This window comes from Oryx dammah, unplaced genomic scaffold (assembly GCF_014754425.2).
Source record: "Oryx dammah isolate SB20612 unplaced genomic scaffold, SCBI_Odam_1.1 HiC_scaffold_23, whole genome shotgun sequence".
Lineage (NCBI taxonomy): Eukaryota > Metazoa > Chordata > Mammalia > Artiodactyla > Bovidae > Oryx > Oryx dammah.
The window spans coordinates 84,662,249-84,681,177 of record NW_024070207.1 but is presented as its reverse complement, the minus strand read 5'-3'; the positions used below and the strand labels follow the sequence as shown (position 1 = coordinate 84,681,177).

The 18,929-nt window shown below is 39.7% G+C and overlaps 1 long non-coding RNA gene across 1 annotated transcript; it reads right to left on the bottom strand.

The window, feature by feature from the left end:
- Positions 1-256: 256 nt before the first annotated feature.
- LOC120882195 lies at positions 257-7,398 on the bottom strand. The gene is made up of 3 exons (XR_005725437.1): positions 7,376-7,398; positions 2,946-2,950; positions 257-349 (listed from the first exon to the last, which is right to left on the bottom strand). It is a non-coding gene; the product is annotated as an uncharacterized LOC120882195 (long non-coding RNA).
- Positions 7,399-18,929: the final 11,531 nt, after the last annotated feature.

The window sequence follows — 18,929 nt, the reverse complement described above, 5'->3', positions numbered from 1 at the left end:
TACCCATTGTATTTCTGTGATGTCTATTTTAGCTTCTCTTTTTTCATTATTAGTATTATGATATGAACTCTCTTCCTTTTTTTCCCTTAAGACTATCTAAAGGTTTATCAATTTTGCTTATCCTCTAAAAGAACAAGCTTTTAATTTCATTGATAATTTATATGTTTTCATTTCTATCTCATTTACTTCCTCTCCAATCTTTATGATTTCTTTCCTTCTACTGACTTTGAGGTTTCATTGTTGTTGTCCATCTTTCTTTAATTGCTCTATGTGTAAAGTGAGGTTGTTTATTTGAGGTTTTCCTTGTTTCTTGAGGTAGGATTGTATTGCTGGAAACTTCCCTCTTAGACTTGCTTTTATTGGATCAAATAGATTTGGGTCATTGAGTTTTCATTGTCATTTGTTTCTAAGTTTTTTTGTAATTTCTTCTTTGATTTTTTTTTAGTGATATCTTCATTATTTAGTTGCATATTTACTAGCCTTCATGTGTTCTATATTTTACAGTTTTTTTTTTCTTTAATTGATTTTTAAACTCATAGTGTTGTGCTTGGAAAAGATGCCTGATACCATTTCAATTTTTTTTAATGTACCAAGGCTTGATTTTTGTCACAGCGTGTGATCTATCATGGAGAATGTACTGTGTGCACACGAAAAGGATGAATTCTGTTGCTTTTGGATGGAATGTCTTATAGATATCAATTGTCTATTTGGTCTATTTTGTCATTTAAGTTTGTTTTTCCTTATTTTCTCTCTAGATGATCTATCTATTGGTGTAAGTGGGGTGTTAAAGTCTCCCACTATTATTGTGTTACTGTAAATTTCCCCTTTTATGGCTGTTAGCATTTTCCTTATGTTGGATGTATAAATATTCATAACTGGTATGTATTCTTCTTGACTTGATCCCTTGATCATTATGTAGTGTCCTTCCTTGTGTCTTGCAACAGTTTTTTATTTTAATGTGTTTTCTCTAATATGAGTACTGCTATTCCAGCTTTCTTTTGACTTTCATTTCCATAGAATATCTATTTCCATCCTCTCACTTACAGTCTGTATGTGTCCTTGGATCTGAAGCATGTCTCCTGTCAGCAGCATATATATGTGGGGGTTGTTTTTGTATCCATTCAGTTAGTCTGCATCTTTTGGTTGCAGCATTTAATCCATTTACATTTAATGTAATTATAAATATGTATGTTACCATTACACTTTTCTTAATCGTTTTTGTAGGTCGTTTTATTCTCTTGTGTTTCCTGCCTAGAGAAATCACTTTAACTTTTGTTGTAAAGTTGATTTCATAGTGCTGAATTCTTTTGGTTGTTTGTAAAGCTTTTTATTTCCTTGTTGAATCTGAATGAGATCCTTGTTAGGTAGAGTAATTTTGGTTATAGGATTTTTCTTTTCATCACTTTAAATATATCCTGCCACCCCATTCAGGCATGAAGACTTCTGCTGAAAAATCAGCTAATAACCTTAATTGGATTTTCTTGTATTTGTTGCTTTCCCCTTGCTGCTTTTAATATTTTTTTCTTTGTATTAAATTTTTATTAGTTTGATGAATATCTGTCTCAGCATGTTTCCCCTTGGGTTTCTCCTGTCTGGGCTAGCTATGCTTCCTGTACTTGGGTGATGATTTCCTTTCTCATGTTAGAGAAGTTTTCAACTATAATTTTTTTCAGTTATTTTGTCAGATTATTTATCTTCTTCTAGGACCCCTGTAATTTGAATATCAGTGTGTCTGAGACTATCTTCATTTTTTTTCATTTTTTCCCTTTATTCTGATCCATGGCAGTTGTTTCCATCATTCTACCTTTTAGCTCATATATCCATTTCTCTGCCTCAGTTATGCTATTGATCCCTTATAGTGTATTTTCATTTCAATTACTGTGTTTTATCTGTGAGTTTAGTATGACTTCATGCAGCCTGTCTATTGATGGGTGGGTTCCTGTCTTGCTGGTTTTTTGGCATGAAATGTTCAGCATTATGTAATCTGTAGACATTTTGGTGGAGCCAGGTCTTTGTATCAATATAGATACTTTCAGGAAATACACAGCAATTAATTTTCCCTGGGCCTGGAAAATTTCTGTGGTCCAGAATCCTGGACTCAGTGCTCCCTGTCCAGAGGCCTAGGCCTGATCCCTGGCTAGAAATCCCGAAGCCCACAACCCAAAAACCATGGCTAAAGAAACAACAACAACAACAACAAACTGACAAAATCCAAAACAAATGTATAGGAATAGAATCAAACAGAAACAAAAGAAGAAGCAGACAGAAAAGAGAGAGAGAGAAAAAAAAAGAACAAACAAAAGAGCTTAAAAATGAAAACAATAAGGACTAAACTAAGGGAAGAGCAAAAGAAAGCAAACATAAACACATAAAATGGTCAAAAAAGAGCAAAAGCAAGAAAAAACAAAACAACAAAAAGCAAACTAGAAAATATATATGTATATATATTTAAAAGTAATAAAAACAACATTAACATTTGAACTAAATGAAACAAACAAAAAAATGTAATAGTAATAAGAATATTTTCCTGGAGCTTCCTCTTCAGTGTCCTTGCTCCCACAGTGAGCCATGGTCAACCCCCACTTCCCCACGAAGTACTCTAATACCTCTTGGCAAGACTTTGGACCTGGTGTGGGCACTGTGGGGTCAGCTCAAACTCTGACATGGCCCAACTTCCATGTATACTTACCTCCAAAGCTCACTGTTGGTAAAGCTAGACCTTAGCTGTGGGAACACTTATTGTCTATTCAGATGTTCAACACATGCAGGCATTACCAAGCTGATCACAAGAATTTAATCCATAACTTGTACGGCTGCCTGGGGGGATCTCCATTCCTTTTCCTTAGCTGCACCACCCCTGAGCCTCAGCTTGGTTTTCATCCCACCTCTGCATGTTTGTCACCCTTAGGCATCTATTCCTTGCCAAAGAGAGAGGAAGTGAAAACACTGGCTAGTTGGATATACTTACTTATTCAGGATGGGGAGGGGTATGGTGGCCACAACTGGAGGGATGAGAGGAGTGCTTGCAGTGGTGGAAACTGTTAGGCAGTTGCAAAAGACTGGGGCACACTTGCCCTGTTGACAGTCCTTCCCAGTGCCTGAGAAGGCAGGGGTTGGTGTGTAGGGGCAGTGGCAGCCCTGTACCTCGGATACCACCCAACAGTAGCACCTCATTATTTAGGCAGGTCATGCTTCTTCTAGTGGCATTCCAGGCCATGGGGGCCCACACTCCCATCCCATAGGTTGTGTCAACACAGCCAACAGGGTTTCTCTCCCTGTGTCTGCTCTCTTAGTCCCACACTTTAGCACTCAGCCCCCCACCAACACTGGCAGATTCCTGTCTCAAACAGGGATACCCAGGGCTGATTCCCAAGGAGGATGTGTGATGGGCAGTGCTCAGGACACTGGAGCTGACATGGGCAGAGGAGGCCTTGCCTTGAGGAGTGGGCAAATTGCCCTTACCCGTGCACATAGAGGTCAAAGTCAGAAGGTGGGAAAGAGGATTACAACTGTGGCTCTGCTGCTTGTGCACCATTCATCAAAGATGCCTGGCTTCTATAGTGTCCCAGGCTTTTTCTTCAAACTTTCCCAGTTGTGGAGCTTCTTCCTCCTGTTCCTTCAGGCTGTTTTTCCACAGCCTTTTCACAGTCCCCTCTTTGGGTCTCACTCCAAACCCCACTTTACAGCACCAAGCATCCCCTTTGCAACAGGAGACACCCGATTCAGGCTTGGGTGAGTAGAGCAGCAGCATGGAGCATGTGCACAGTTCTTACTTTGTCGTGCCTTACATTGACCATCTGCTATAATCTTCTTTAATCCCTCAAAGGCCGCTTTCTGTCCCGGCTGTCTAGCCTGTGAGGGATTGTTCTGAGTGTGGGAACCTCTTCTTAACTTTAGATTCCTTCAAGGGTTGCTGGTCTCTTTTTTGATTCCTCTTTTCTCTTCTTTCTTTCATCCTACCCAGTTGTGAGGGGAATTTTCTTGTCCTTTTAGGTGTCTGAAATTTTCTGCTAATGTTTAGCAGATATCCTGTGAGAATTGTTCTATTTGTAAGTGTATTCTTGATACACTTGTGAGAACAGAAGATTCTGTGTCCTATTCAGTCATCTTGACTCCCTCCCCCTTTTATTAGGTATTTTAAAACAATTCCAAACTCTCAAATTAGCTTTAATAAAAATAATCATTTTTTTGCATTCATGTTTCATCAGTATATGTGCTGGGGTTTTATGTTTATTTTTCAATTTCCCAACTTTATCAAGATAAAACTGATAAGCAAAATTTGTATGTATTTAAGATTTGCAACTTGTTTCAGGGTACATATATATTAGGAAATGAGTATACCACAATCAAGCTAATAAACAGATTCATCAACTCATATAGTTACCTTTTTTGTGGTAAGAACATTTAACATTCAAGGTTTACTTTTTAAACAAATATCAGCTATATAATACAATTAACTATAGTCACCATGCAATATAGTATATCTTCAGAAATAATTCATCCTGTGTGACTAAAAATTTGTACTCATTGACCAATATCACTGCATTTCCCCCACCTACCAGCCTCCTGGTTACCACCATTCTACTCTGAGATTCTATAAGTTGGATATTGTGCTTTCACATTTGAGATCTCATGAAGTATTTGACTCTGTTCTCCTGCTTATCATCTGTACCTGTCTTGAATCATCTGATATTTCTATTTTTGACTTTTTTTTAGAAACCTCTAGAGTTTTCCCTGTAGTTCAAAAGGTTAAGAATCTGCCTGCAATGCAGGATACCCGGGTTTGATCCCTGGGCCAGGAAGATCCTCTGGAGAAGGGAATTGCAGTCCACTCCAGTATTCTTGCCTGGAGAATCCCATGGACAGAGGAGCCTGGCAGGCTACAGTACATGGGATCGCAAAGAGTCAGACATGACTGAGCGACTAACACTGCTACTACTATACTGTTTTCCATAAGGGTTATATCAATTTACATTACCACAAATTGTAAAAGGGTGCCCCTTTCTCCACATCTTCATCGAGACTTGTTATTTTTTCTGTTTTTGATAATAACTATTCTAACAGGTGTGAGGTGAAATCTCATTGTGCTTTTGATTTCTACTTCTCTGAATATTAGTGATATTGAGGATTTCTTTATGTACCTGTTGGAAATTTTCATTGGAAAAAATGTCTATTCAGTTCCTGAGCCTATGTTTAAATCAGATTGTTTTCTTCCTATTGAGTTGTATGATTTACTTATGTAGATTAGATATTAATGCCTTAGCAGATACAGGTTTTGCACATTTCCCCCCCCATTCTATAAGTTACCTGTTTGCTCTGTTGACTATTTCCTTTGCTGTGCAGTACCTCTGTAGTTTTAGGCAATATCACTTGGCTTTTTGTATCCTGCAAGTTTACTATACTTATTATTTCTAACAGATTTTTCATGTAGTCTTTAGACTTCCCTATAAGTGTATACCATTTGCAAACTCCAGTACTTTGGCCACCTCATGCGAAGAGTTGACTCATTGGAAAAGACTCTGATGCTGGGAGGGATTGGGGGCAGGAGGAGAAGGGGACGACAGAGGATGAGATGGCTGGATGGCATCATTGATTCAATGGACGTGAGTCTGAGTGAACTCTGGGAGTTGGTGATGGACAGGGAGGCCTGGCATGCTGCGATTCATGGGGTTGCAAAGAGTCGGACACGACTGAGAGACTGAACTGAACTGGACTGATAAGTGTATACCATTTACAAACAGAAGAAAGAAATTAATTTCTTCCTTTCGAATTGGCATGGAATTTTTTTTCTTTTTCTTGCCTGAATTCACTCTGGATAGGACTTTCAGTACTATGTTGAATAGAAGTGATGAGAGTGAGCATCCATTTCTTGTTCCTTATCTTAGTGGAAAGGCTTTTTAGCTTTCCACAATTGAGAATGACGTTAGCTGTGGGTTTGTGCTCAATGGTCTCTACAGTGTTGAAATACATTTCTTTTATGCCTAATTTTAACAGAATTTTTATTATGAAAAGATACTGAGCTTTCTCAAGTGCATTTTCTGCATCAGTAGAGATTATTCATTCTGTTAATGTGGCGTATCTCATGAGAGAGATTTTTTTTCAATTCTTTAAACTTTATGTTTTTTTAAAAAATATGTCTTAATAAAAATATAAATCCCACATAAACTCACAGTCACTGTGCTTGGAAGTATCAGCATTTCTTAGAGTGAAGGTTGCAAGGTGTAGGAGTGACCTGGGACTCGGTTTCAAGGTCCATGCAAATTTGGGGAGAAAGGACACAGGTTTGCAGTCTAGGATGGAAGGAGGTGGGCAACTGTCTTTTCCTGGAATACTAAGGGAAAATGTACATTGTCATATATTCTCTCTTGGGCTAACACTGACCTATGTCTCTCTCATGTGGCCATAAATCTTGATCATGAAGTATGATCCTTTTAATGTGGCTTTGAATTTACATTGCTAGTTACTTGTTGAGAATTTTTTATCTATGTTCATCTGGTATATTGGCCTATAATTTTCTTCTTATAATGTTCTTCTCTAACTTTGATATCAGGATAATACTGGCCTCATAAAAGAAGTGTTCCCTACTCTTCAATTTCTTGGAAGAGTTTTTACAATTGATGCTAATTCTTCTTTAAATGTTTCATAAAACTCACCAATGAAGCTATGAGCCTAAACTTTGCTTTGTTGGGAGGTTTTTGGTTACTCATTCAATCTCCTACCACATTATTGGTTGGTTCACATGTTCTACTCATGAAATTGTTTGGGTAGATTATATTTAGAAAGTTATCAATTTTTCTAGGTTATTCAACTTATTGGTGTATAATTGTTATTAGTCTTTTTATGATTTTTTCTGTCACCTCTTTTATTTCTGAATTTGAGTCTTTTCTGTCTCTATTTTTCATTAGTCTGTGTGTTCCAAGTCGTTTCAATCATGTCTAACTCTTTGCGACCCTGTGGACTGTAGCCCAGGCTCCTGTGTCCATGGGATTCTTCAGACAAGAGTACTGGAGTGGATTTCCATGTCCTCCTCCAGGGGACCTTCCTGACACAGGGATTCAACCCACATCTTAAGGGTCTCCAGAATTGGTAGGCAGATTCTTTATCCCTGAGACACCTTTGAAGCCCTTTTAGTTAGTCTAGCTAATGGCAATTTCTTTTAATCTTGTCAAAAAACTAGCTCAATTTTGTTAATATCTTCTACAGTCATTTGGGACTTTATGTATTACTAATCTTTATTATGTCCTACTTTATGCTAAATTGGTCTTAGATTGTTTTTTTTCTGTTTCCTTGAGGCATAAATTATACTGTTCAGTTGAAATATTACTTTTGTCTGATTGTAAGCAACTATTTCTATAAACTTCTTTCTTAAAACTACTTTTGCTGCATCCCATAACTTTTTCTATGTTCTGCTCTCATTTGTTTCAGGATATGCTTAATTTCAACTTTTTATTTCTTCTTTGAACAATTGATTGCTCAGGACTGCGTTAATTTCTATGTATTTGTGAAATTTCCAATTTTCCTACTATTAATGATTTCGAGTTCCATACCCTTGAGGGTAAAGATACTTGCTATAATTTCAGTCTTCTTAAAATGTTAAGACTTTTTTGTAGCCTAACATATGATCTCTCCCTGATAATGTTGTGTGTATCCTTGAAAAGATTGTGTATTCTGCTCCTGCACGTGAAATGTTCTGTATCTATCTGCCAGGTCAATTATAGTATTGTTCAAGTCTGCTAACTCCTACTTATTTTTTGTCTGGTTGATAAACATATTGTTGAAGTTGGGATATTATAACACCTTGCTATTATTGTTTTGCTATGTCTTTCTCCCTTCAGTTCTATTAGTATTTGTTCTATATATTTAAATAATATGATGATGGTGCCTATGTATTTATAATTGCTATATCATTTTAACAAATAGACACCATTCTCTTTGCATAGTAACCTTCTTTCTCTCTTTTTAAAGTCACATTGTAACAAGTATGATCATAAACATACTTGGCCACTTGATCAAACTTAGAAAATACAAAACACACACACACACACACACACACACAGGTAGACATTTTTCCACAAAACGTTTTCTACTTCTGTTTAATTCATGGTAAAATACTGATTGTGTGCACGTGTGCTTAGTTGCTTCAGTCATATCTGACTCTGTGCTACCTTATGGACTGTAGCCTACCAGGCTCCTCTGTCCATGGGATTCTCCAAGGCAAGAATATTGGAGTGGATTGCCATGCCCTCCTCTAGGGGATCTTCCTGACTCAAGAATGGAAGCTACAGTGTCTCCTCCATCTTCTGCATCGTGGGCAGATTCTTTACTGCTGAGAAACTGGGAAGTGAAAATACTGATTAGATATTTGTAATCCATACCGTATGACAGTCATATGAATAGTCGACTGGATTTTGTATGATATTCAATATTGCTAATGCCTTAAGAATTACAATTAAAGATGTAACTTAAATTAAAAATGCAATAGAAGAAATTGATAGTAGTTGAGATGATACAGAGGAAAGTGTCAGTGAACTGAAAGAGTAGTGGAAATCACACAAAATAAACAAAAAAAATAATAATGTGAATAGTTTAAGAGACCTCTGGTTCTACAACAAGCATACTATAATTCCATTATACACGTCCCCCAAAATAAGAAGAGAAAAAGGTAGAGAACTTATTTGAAAATATAAAGTTAAAAACCTCTTCAACCTCGGAATGAGACATCCAGGTGAAACAGTTAAAGCTTAGGGAGGCAGTCTAAGGCCCTTTAAGGAGTGGGTGAAGATTCTTACCCATGCTTTCCTTAAGCCTTATGTAACATTTTATCTTTCCTGAGAACTGGCATTTCTTTAGGTCAGGAACTAATGACTACATAGCACAATGTCTTACTCATGGAAATGCTTTTCTTGGACTCTATGTTAATAGTTATAATTGTAACAAATCTTGCTGGGGAGCCTGTTTCTCAAGACTTGTATCCCTGATTACACAGAAACAGTATATCTTGCCCAGAAACATTGCCCAAACCGTTCTCCCTGACTAATCTTGCGCCAAAGTTATCTCAGGATGTATGCCTTGGTAAAGGGTCTCGTGGAACTCTTACATTTGAGGTATTCTTTTTATCTATTCTCAGCAGATAGCAGAAAAGTTTATATGGCCTTGCTTAAACTAGTGAGGGTGGGTACTCTCCTACCAGCTTCTGATGTCTATGTCAGAAGCTTTATCTGTCACTTTCACTTCAAATAAAAATCTACAAAAACTATCTTTGCTCCTTGAGTTAAATCTTCTCCTTCAGAGACCACAAATCCAGTGGTGCTATTCACCATACATGTAAGCTATCACAGGTAAGACACACAGTAAGTGAGGTGACAAAAGGTAAACAGAATTATAAAAGGAGCAAGAAAAAAGCAACTAGTTACATACAAGAAACTCCCACAAGACTATTGGCTGATTTTTTAGCAGAAACTTTGTAGGCCAGAAGGGAGTAGCATGAAATATTAAAGTGATAAAAGGACAGGACCTATAAACAAGAATATTCTATCTGACAAGGCTATCATTCAAATTTGAAGCTGAGGTAAAGAGTTTTAAAGACAAGCAAATCTAAGTGTTCAGCACAACTAAACAGCTTTATAAGAAATGCTAAAAGGGCTTCTATAAATGGAGAAGAGTTTATAACTGGAAATATTGATGAATGCAAATACACAGCAAATATCAACCACTTATATAGCTAAAGCATAGGAGAAAAAATTACCAAAATCACCTATAATCTCTCTTCCTTTCTCTCTCTTTCTATGTACTTATATATCTATATCTATCTATATATAAAGAAATTTATGTATGTCTATACAAATATATGTATATATATTGTTGTTCAGTCACTCACTCATATCTAACTTTTTGCAACTCCAACGTCTGTACCACTCCAGGCCTCTCTGTCCTTCACTATCTCCCAGAGTTTGCTGAAACTCATGTTCATATTGGATGATACCATCAAAATACTTCATTGTACCACTCCTGGCCTCTCTGTCCTTCATTATCTCCCAGAGTTTGCTGAAACTCATGTTCATGTTGGATGATACCATCAAAATATTTCATCCTCTGTCACCTCCTTCTCCTCCTGCCCTCAATTTTTCCAAGCATCAGTGTCTTTTCCAGTGAGTTGGCTCGTCACATTAGGTGGCCAAAGGATTGGAGTTTCAGCTTCAGCAACAATCCGTCCAACAAATATTCAAGGTTGATTTCTTTTAGAATTGACTGGTTTCATCTCCTTGATGTCCAAGAAATTCACAAGCATCTTCTCCAGCACCACAGTTCAAAAGCATTAATTCTTTGGCACTCAGACTTCTTTATGGTCCAACTCTCACTTCTGCACATGACTACTGGAAAAAACTGGAAAAAACATGGTTTTGACTATACTGACCTTTTTTGGCAAAGTGAAGCTTCTGCTTTTTAACATGCAGTCTAGGTTTATCATAGCTTTTCTTCCAAGGAGCAAGCATCTTTTAATTTCATGGCTAAAGTCACAGTCTGCAGTGATTTTGGAAGAAAATAAAATCTGTCACTGTTTCAATTTTTTCCCCTTCTATTGCCATGAAGTGATAGAACTGGATGGCATGATATTAGTTCTTTGTATGTTGAGTTTTAAGCCAACTTTTTTACTCTCCTCTTTCACTTTCATCAAGAGGCTCTTCAGTTCATCTTTGCTTTCTGCCATTGGAGTGGTATAATCTGCATATATGAGGTTATTGATATTTATTCCCCCAATCTCTAATCCATATTGTGAGTCATCCAGCTTGGCATTTCACATGATGCACTCTGCATGTAAGTTAAATAAGCAGGGTGACAATATACAGCCTTGTCATAACCCTTACCCAATTTGGAACCAGTCCATTGTTCCATGTCGTTTTAACTGTTGGTTCTTAACCTGCATGCAGGTTTCTCATGAAGCAGGTAAGGTGGTCTGGTACTTCAATCTCTAAGAATTTTTCACAGTTTGTTGTGATCCACACAGTCAAATCCTCTAGCATAGTCAATGAAGAAGTAGATGTTTTTTGGAATTCCCTTGCTTTTTCTATGATCCAACGGATGTTGACAATTTGATTTCTTCTTCCTCTGCCTTTTCTAAATCCAGCTTATACAACTGGAAGATCTTGTTTCACATACTCTTGAAACCTAGATTGAAGGATTTTGAGCATTACCTTGCTAGCATGTGAAATCACCACAGTTCTGCAGTAGTTTGAACAGTCTTTGACATTGCTCTTCTTTGGGATTAGAATTAAAACTGACCTTTTCCAGTCCTGTGGCCACTGCTGACTTTTTGAAATTTGCTAACATATTGAGTCCAGCACTTTAACAGCATCATCTTTTAGGATTTGAAATAGTTCAGCTAGAATTCCATCACCTCCACTAGCTTTGTTCATAGTGATGCTTCCTAATGTCCACTTATTTCACACTCCAGGATGTCTGGCTGTAGGTGAGTGACCACACCATCGTGGTTATCTGGATTATTAGGACCGATTTTGGACAGCTCTTCTGTGTATTCTTACCACCTTGTCTTAATATCTTCTTCTTCTGTTAGGTCCATACCATTTCTGTCCTTTATTGTGCCCATCTTGTCATGAAAATTTCCTTGGTATCTCTAATTTTCTTGAAGAAATCTCTAGTCTTTCACATTCTATAGTTTTCCTCTATTTCTTTGCATTGTTCACTTATGGAGGATTTCTTATCTCTCCTTGCTATTATTTGGAACACTATGTTCAGTTGGATATATCTTTCCCTTTCCAGTTTGCCTTTCACTTCTATTGTTTTCTCAGCTATTTGTTAGGCCTCCTCAGACAATCACTTTGCTTTCATTCATTTCTTTTTCTTGGGGATGGTTTCAGTCCATATGAACCTCCACCCATAATTCTTCAGTCACTCTGTCTATCAGATATTATCCCTTGAATCTATTTGTCACTTCCACTGTATAATCATAAGGGACTTGATTTAGGTCATATCTGAAGAGCCTAGTGGTTTTCCTTACTTTTTTTCAATTAATTCTGAAATTTTCAATAAGTATTTTACAATCTGAGGCACAGTTAGCTCTTGGTGTTGTTTTTGCTGACTGTAGATTGCTTCTCCATCTTCAGCTACAAAGAACACAATCAGTCGGATTTCAGTATTGACCATCTGGTGATGTCCATGTTTAGAGAGTGAAAAAGTTGGCTCAAAGCTCAACATTCAAAAAACTAAGATCATGGCATCTGGTCCCATCACTTCATGGGAAATAGATGGGGAAACAGTTACTGACTTTATTTTGGGGGGGGGGCTCCAAAATCACTGCAGATGGTGATTGTAGCCATGAAATTAAAAGACACTTACTCCTTGGAAGGAAAGTTATGACCAACCTAGATAGCATATTAAGAAACAGACACATTACTTTGCCAACAAAGGTCTGTCTAGTCAAGGTTATGATTTTTCCAGTGGTCATGCATGGAGGTGAGAGTTGGACTATAAAGAAAGCTGAGCACCGAAGAATTGATGCTTTTGAACTGTGGTGTTGGAGAAGACTCTTGAGAGTCCCTTGGGCTGCAAGGAGACCCAACCAGTTCATCCTAAAGGAGATCAGTCCTGGGTGTTCACTGGTAGGACTGATGCTGAAGCCGAAACTCCAATACATTGGCCACCTCATGCGAAGAGCTGACTCATTTGAAAAATCCCTGATGCTGGGAAAGATTGAGGACAGAAGGAGAAGGGGACGACAGAGATTGAGATGGTTGGATGGCATCACCGACTCGATGGACATGAGTTTGGGTGAACTCCGGGAGTTGGTGACGGACAGGGAGGCCTGGCATGCTGCAATTCATGGAGTCTCAAAGAGTCGGACATGACTGAACGACTGAACTAAATTGAACTTGTGTTGTTTGGAGAGGTTTCTGTTATAACCAGTTCCTTCTCTTAGCAAAACTCTGCTAGCATTTGCCTTGCTTCATTTTGTACCACAAGGCCAAACTTGCCTGTTACTCCACGCATCTTTTGACTTCCTATTTTTGCATTCCTGTCCCCTATGATGAAAGGACATCATTTTTTGGTGTTAGTTCTAAAAGGTCTTGTAGGGCTTCATAAAAATGTTCACCTTCAGGTTCTTTGGCATCAGTGTTTGGGGCATAGACTTGGATTAGTGTGATGTTGAATGGTTTGCCTTGAAAATGAATCGAGATCATTCTGTCATTTTTGAGATTGCATCCAAATATGGCATTTCACACTCTTGTTGACTATGAGAGTTATTCGGTTTCTCTTAAGGAATTTTTGCCCACAGTAGTAGATATAATGGTCACCTGAATTAAAGTCATCCATTCCCATCCATTTTAGTTCACTGATTCCTAGAATGTCAACGTTCACTCTTGCCATCTTCTGTGTGACCACATCCAACTTACCTTGATTCATGGACCTACCATTCCAGGTTCCTATGCAATATTGTACTTTAAAGCATCAGACTTTACTTTCACCACCAGACACATCCACAACTGGGATTCATTTCTTCTTTGGGTAGCCTCTTTATTCTTTCTGGAGCTATTTCTTCACTCTGCCCCAGTAGCATTTTGGACACCTACTAACCTCAGGGTTTTATCTTCCAGTGTCATATGTTTTGCTTTTCATACTCTTCATGGAATTATCAAGGAAAGAATGATGACGTGGTTTGCCATTCCCTTTTACAGTGGACCACATTTTGTCAGAACTCACCACCATGACCCATCCATCTGGGTGGCCCTGCACAGCAAGGCTAATAGTTTCATTGAATTAGACAAGGCTATGATCCTTGCAATCAGTTTGGTTAGTTTTTTTGTGATTGTGGTTTTCATTCTGTCTGCCTTCTGATGCATGAGGATAAGTGGTTTGTGGAAGCTTCTTGATGGAAGGCACTGGCTCTAGGGAAAACTGGGTCTTGCTCTGGTGTGTAGAACCATGCTCAGTAAATCTTTAATCCAATTTTCTGCTGGTGGGTGGATCTGTTCTCCCTCCCTGTACTTTGGACTGAGATGGCTCAGCCCTGGAGTCTGCAGTCTCTATGGTAGGGCTATGGCAACCTCCTCCAAGAGGACTTATGCCAACAAACCTCTCCTCCTAAGACTACTGCTGCCAGTGCACCCGACCCTGAGGCAGGCCACTGTCTATCCACACCTCAGCCGGGAGCTCTCAAACACTCACAAGCAAACCTGGCTCAGTCTCTTGTGAGGTCACTGCTAATTTCTGTGCCCTGGTGCACATAAGGTTTTCTTTGTGCCCTCAATAAGCCTCTGTTTCCCTTGTTGTTAAGTCGTTTAGTCATGTCTGACTCTTTGCAACCCCATGGACTGCAGGACACCAGGCTTCCCTGCCCTTTACTATCTCCCAGAGTTTGCTTAAACTCATGTCCATTGAGTCGGTGATGCCATCCAAACATCTCATCTTCTGTCATCCCCTCTCCTCCTGCTTTCAGCCTTTCCCAGCATCTGTTTCCCTAGTCCTGTGGAAGTTCTGTAATCAAACCTGCTGACCTTTAAAGTCATATCCCCAGGGATTCCCAGTCCCTTTGCCAGATCCCCAGGTTGGGAAGTCTGTTGTGGGGCCTAGAACCTTTGCAGTAGTGCTAGAACTTCTTTGGTATAATTGTTACCAGTTTGTGGATTGCCCACCTGGTGGTTCTATGGTATGGCTAATGATGGCCTTCTCCAAGAGAAGTTAGGCCCATGCCACCCCTCATAGGATTGCTGCTGCCAGGGTCTCTGTCCCCACAGCAGTTCACTGTCAACCCACACCTCTGCCAGAGACTTCCAAACACTTACAGGCAACTCTGGCTCAGTCTCTTGTAGGGTCACTGCTTGTTTCCCCTGGGTCCTGGTGTGCACAAAGTTTTGTTGGTGCCCTCAAAGAGTCTCTTTCAGGTATGAGGTTTGATTTTAACGTGATTCCACTCCTCCTACTCTCTTGGTGCAGCTTCTACTTTGTCCTTGGATGTAGGGTGTCTTTTTGGTAGGTTCCAACATCTTTCTATCAATGGTTGCTCAGCAGCTAGTTGTGGTCTTGGTGTTCTTTCAGGAGAAGATGAGTGCATGTCCTTCTACTTCACCATCTTGGATCAGGCTTATACATATGTACCTATACACATACATACATGCACACATATATGTATGTTATATGTAAACCTCATGGTAACCTCAAACCAAAAATCTGTAATAGATAAGCACAAAGGAAGAGAACTGAATTCAAACATAATATTGAAGATAGCCATTCAGTCACAAGTGAAGAGAGCCAAAGAAGAAAGAAACAAAATAAAACTATAAAAGCAATTCCAAAGCAATTAACAAAATGAAAACAAGTATAAATTATCAATAATTAATTTAAACATATTAGGTTGGTACAAATGTAATAGTAATTACAGTTGGTACAAAAGTAATTGAGATTCAAAAGTAATTGTGGTTGACATTTGTACAAATCACAGTTAATTTTTCTTTGAAAGTATATATTTATTTTATTTTTAATAATTAAATTTATTTATTTTTAACTAAAGAGCTTACCACTATTACTTGTGGACCTCAATTACTTTTGTACCAACTGCAATTACTTTTGCATTAGCCATGATTACTTTTGGACCAAGTGTAATTACCTTTGCACACACAATTTCTTTCAAAACTCAATTACTTATACAGCAACCAGAATTACTTTTGCACCCCACGGTTACTGTTACTTTTGCACCAAAACACAATTACTTTTTACCTTCAGTTGCTTTTTCACCAACTACAATTACTTTTTAACCTCAATTATTAAGTACTTTTGCATCCCACAATTATCATTACTTTTGCAAGAACTACAATTACTTTTGCAGCAATCACAATTACTTTGCAACAACCTAATAGATGCAACAACCTGAAAGTTCCAATAAAAAGACAGAGTATCTGGGTCAATTCTTTTAAATCCCATATATGTGTTGCCTACAATAGATGCAGTTTAGATATAAAGACAAAAAAAAAAAACTGAAAACGAGGGAAAGGAAAGAGGTAGTCCATGAAAAAAAAAAAAAAAAAACTAACAACCAGAAACCTGGGTGTAAATACTTACACCAGACAGACAATAAAATAAGTCTGGAGGAGTGGTCCAAGGTGGCGAAGGAATAGGACTGGGAGACCATTTTCTCCTTCACAAATACATCAAAAGATCATCTGCATGTGGAGCAACTCCTACAGAACAACTTCTGAACACTAGCAGAGGACCCCAGATACCTAGAAAGGCAAAGCAATCTCTTTGGAATAAGGTAGGATGAAAGATAAAGACAGAAAGAGAGACAATGGATTTGGGGACAGTGACCCATCCTGGGGATGGCATCATGAAGGAGGAGAAATTTCCACACAACAGGAAACACTCCCATAGAAGGTGTCAGTGGGGAGCGTAGGAACCTCAGAGGGAAACATAACTGGAAAAAAAAAAATAAAAGAGACCACAGAAATCATGCCAAATCACAATTACCAGCCAAGAAGTTGCTCATATGCTCACATCTGTCTGCCATGACTGGGGAATGTGTGCTGAGGTGTGGGCTGTGTCATTGGTCCTTAGGAAAAGGACCTGAGTTGAATTCCTTGAGGACACTCTGATGGAACAAATGTGACTGACATAGCTCAGAAAGAATGGGGAAAACCTAAATTGTGGGATCACCAGAAAAACAAAGGACCATTTCCATGGGAAGGCTCTAATGTCACACTCTGAACCCTGGAGAGCTCACAGAACAAATGATCGCACCCTAGCAAATACCAAAGGTGGGTGAGCCGGCTGTTGTATGCAGCCCTCCTCAGAGGCAGACAGGCAAGTGTGTGATAGCCAGAGGTAGAAGGCAAGGGACCACTGTAATTTTGGACCCAGAGATCACATCACCTGCCAGGCTAGGAGCAGTCTGCCAGTCACCACCCATGTATTTCTGAGATCCTGGATGGCTCATTGCCAGGAGTGTCATAGTTTGAGACAAGCTCCCCTAAGGAGACACATGGTACACACCTGGGACTGTGCCCTCATGGCACACCAGTGAGCCTGAGAAGCTTGGACCTAGGAGGTGTACACCGCCTTGGGCTGTGGCAACCCCTATGTGGTCAATCCACTGTGAGTGCTCCCCACACATGCCAGTGGCATTTGTTTGCAGTGCCCCTCCTTCTCCATAGTACAACTGAGCAAGTGAGCCCAAATAAGTAGCCACTTTCATCCCTTCATGTCAGGGAAAAGATCAGACACTGGAGAGACTTTCAAACAGAAAAGACCAACCTAATCAAAGAAAAGAAGGTGGAACTGCCCCAGAAGTGGCAGGTGCAAAAATTAAAATCCTGGAGCTGGGGGGCGGTCCTAAGATGGCAGAGGAATAAGACGGGGAGACCACTTTCTCCCCCACAAATTCATCAAAGAACATTTGAACGCTGAGTAAATTTCACAAAACAACTTCTGAATGCTGGCAGAGGACATCAGGCACCCAGAAAAGCAACCCATTGTCTTAGAAAGGAGGTAGGAAAAATATAAAAGATGAAAAGAGAGGCAAAAGAGGTAGGGATGGAGATCCGTCCAGGGAAGGGAGTCTTAAAGAAGAGAGAAGTTTCCAAACACCAGGAAACACTCTCACTGGCGAGTCTGTGGCGAGCCTTGGAACATCAAAGGGCAACATAACCAGGAGGAAAAATAAATAAATAATTAAAACCCACAGATTACATGCCCAATGGTAACTCCCAGTGGAGAAGCAGCACAGAGGCCCACATCCACCACTAGCAAGTGGGGGCTGGGCAGGGAGGCATGGGCTGCATTGTTTAGGGGAAAAACGGGGCTGAATGCCCCGAGAACAGTCTGAGGGAACTAACTTGAGATAGCAAGCCAGACTGTGGGATAGCTATCCCACTAAAAGCCCTAACCTAAGACACTGCCAGACCCGCTCACAGAACAAAGCACTGAGCAGAGATAGCTGGCTGTGGACCAGCCCATCCCTTGCCAGGGACAGGCAGGTGAAGGCAGCCAGAACCAGAAGGGGAAAATCGCAGCCCCAGAGAGGCATTCTATACCAAACTGCAAGCAGACTTCATTGCTAACCAAGACTCCTTGGGATTCTGGACAATCAACAACTGCTGGGAGGGTCGCAGCCAGAGATTAGCTCCCCAGAAGAGACACACAGCACACCTGAGAAGGTGCACCGGTTGTACACCCAGAAAACCGAGTGGCAGGGACAGGGAAGGGGATAAGTCACAGCCTTCAATTGGGGGCGACCGTGCTCACCAAGCACCTGGTCACCTGAGCTGCTCGGACCTGGGAAGGGCACAAAACGCAGGCTAAACCGAGTCTGTGCCTTTGTGGACTATCCAAGTACCTGAACCTGAGCAGCTTAGACCTGGGAAGTGCATACAACCCAGGGCCGGCCTCAGACAGTTCCTGGCAGAGCAACCTAGAGCCTGAGCAGTGCAGACTGGGGAAGAACACATGCCATGACTGGGGATAAATCCAGTGTGGCTGAGACAATGTGAGCACACTCCAGTGTTATTTGTTTGCAGTGTTCCTCCCTCCCCACAGCACGACTGAACAAGTAGGCCTAAAAAAGTGACCACCACCGCCCCTTTCTGTCAGGACAGAAATTAGACACTGAAGAGACAAGCAAACAGAAGATGCTAAAACAAACAGAGCGACCCTCGTTGGAAGTGACAGGTGCAATAGGTTAAAACCCTGTAGTTAGCACCAACTGCATAGGAAGGGGCCTAGAGACCTTGAGAAGTACAAGCTGGACAAAGGAACTATCTGAAAATGAACTGACCCCACACTGTCTACAACAACACCAGAGAAAGTCCTAGATATATTTTTACTATTATCATTTTTTAAATTTTTCTTTAAAAATTTATTATTTTTAACTCCTCTATTACTCCTTTACTTTTCATTTTTATAACTTCCTATTATTTTTTTTTAAA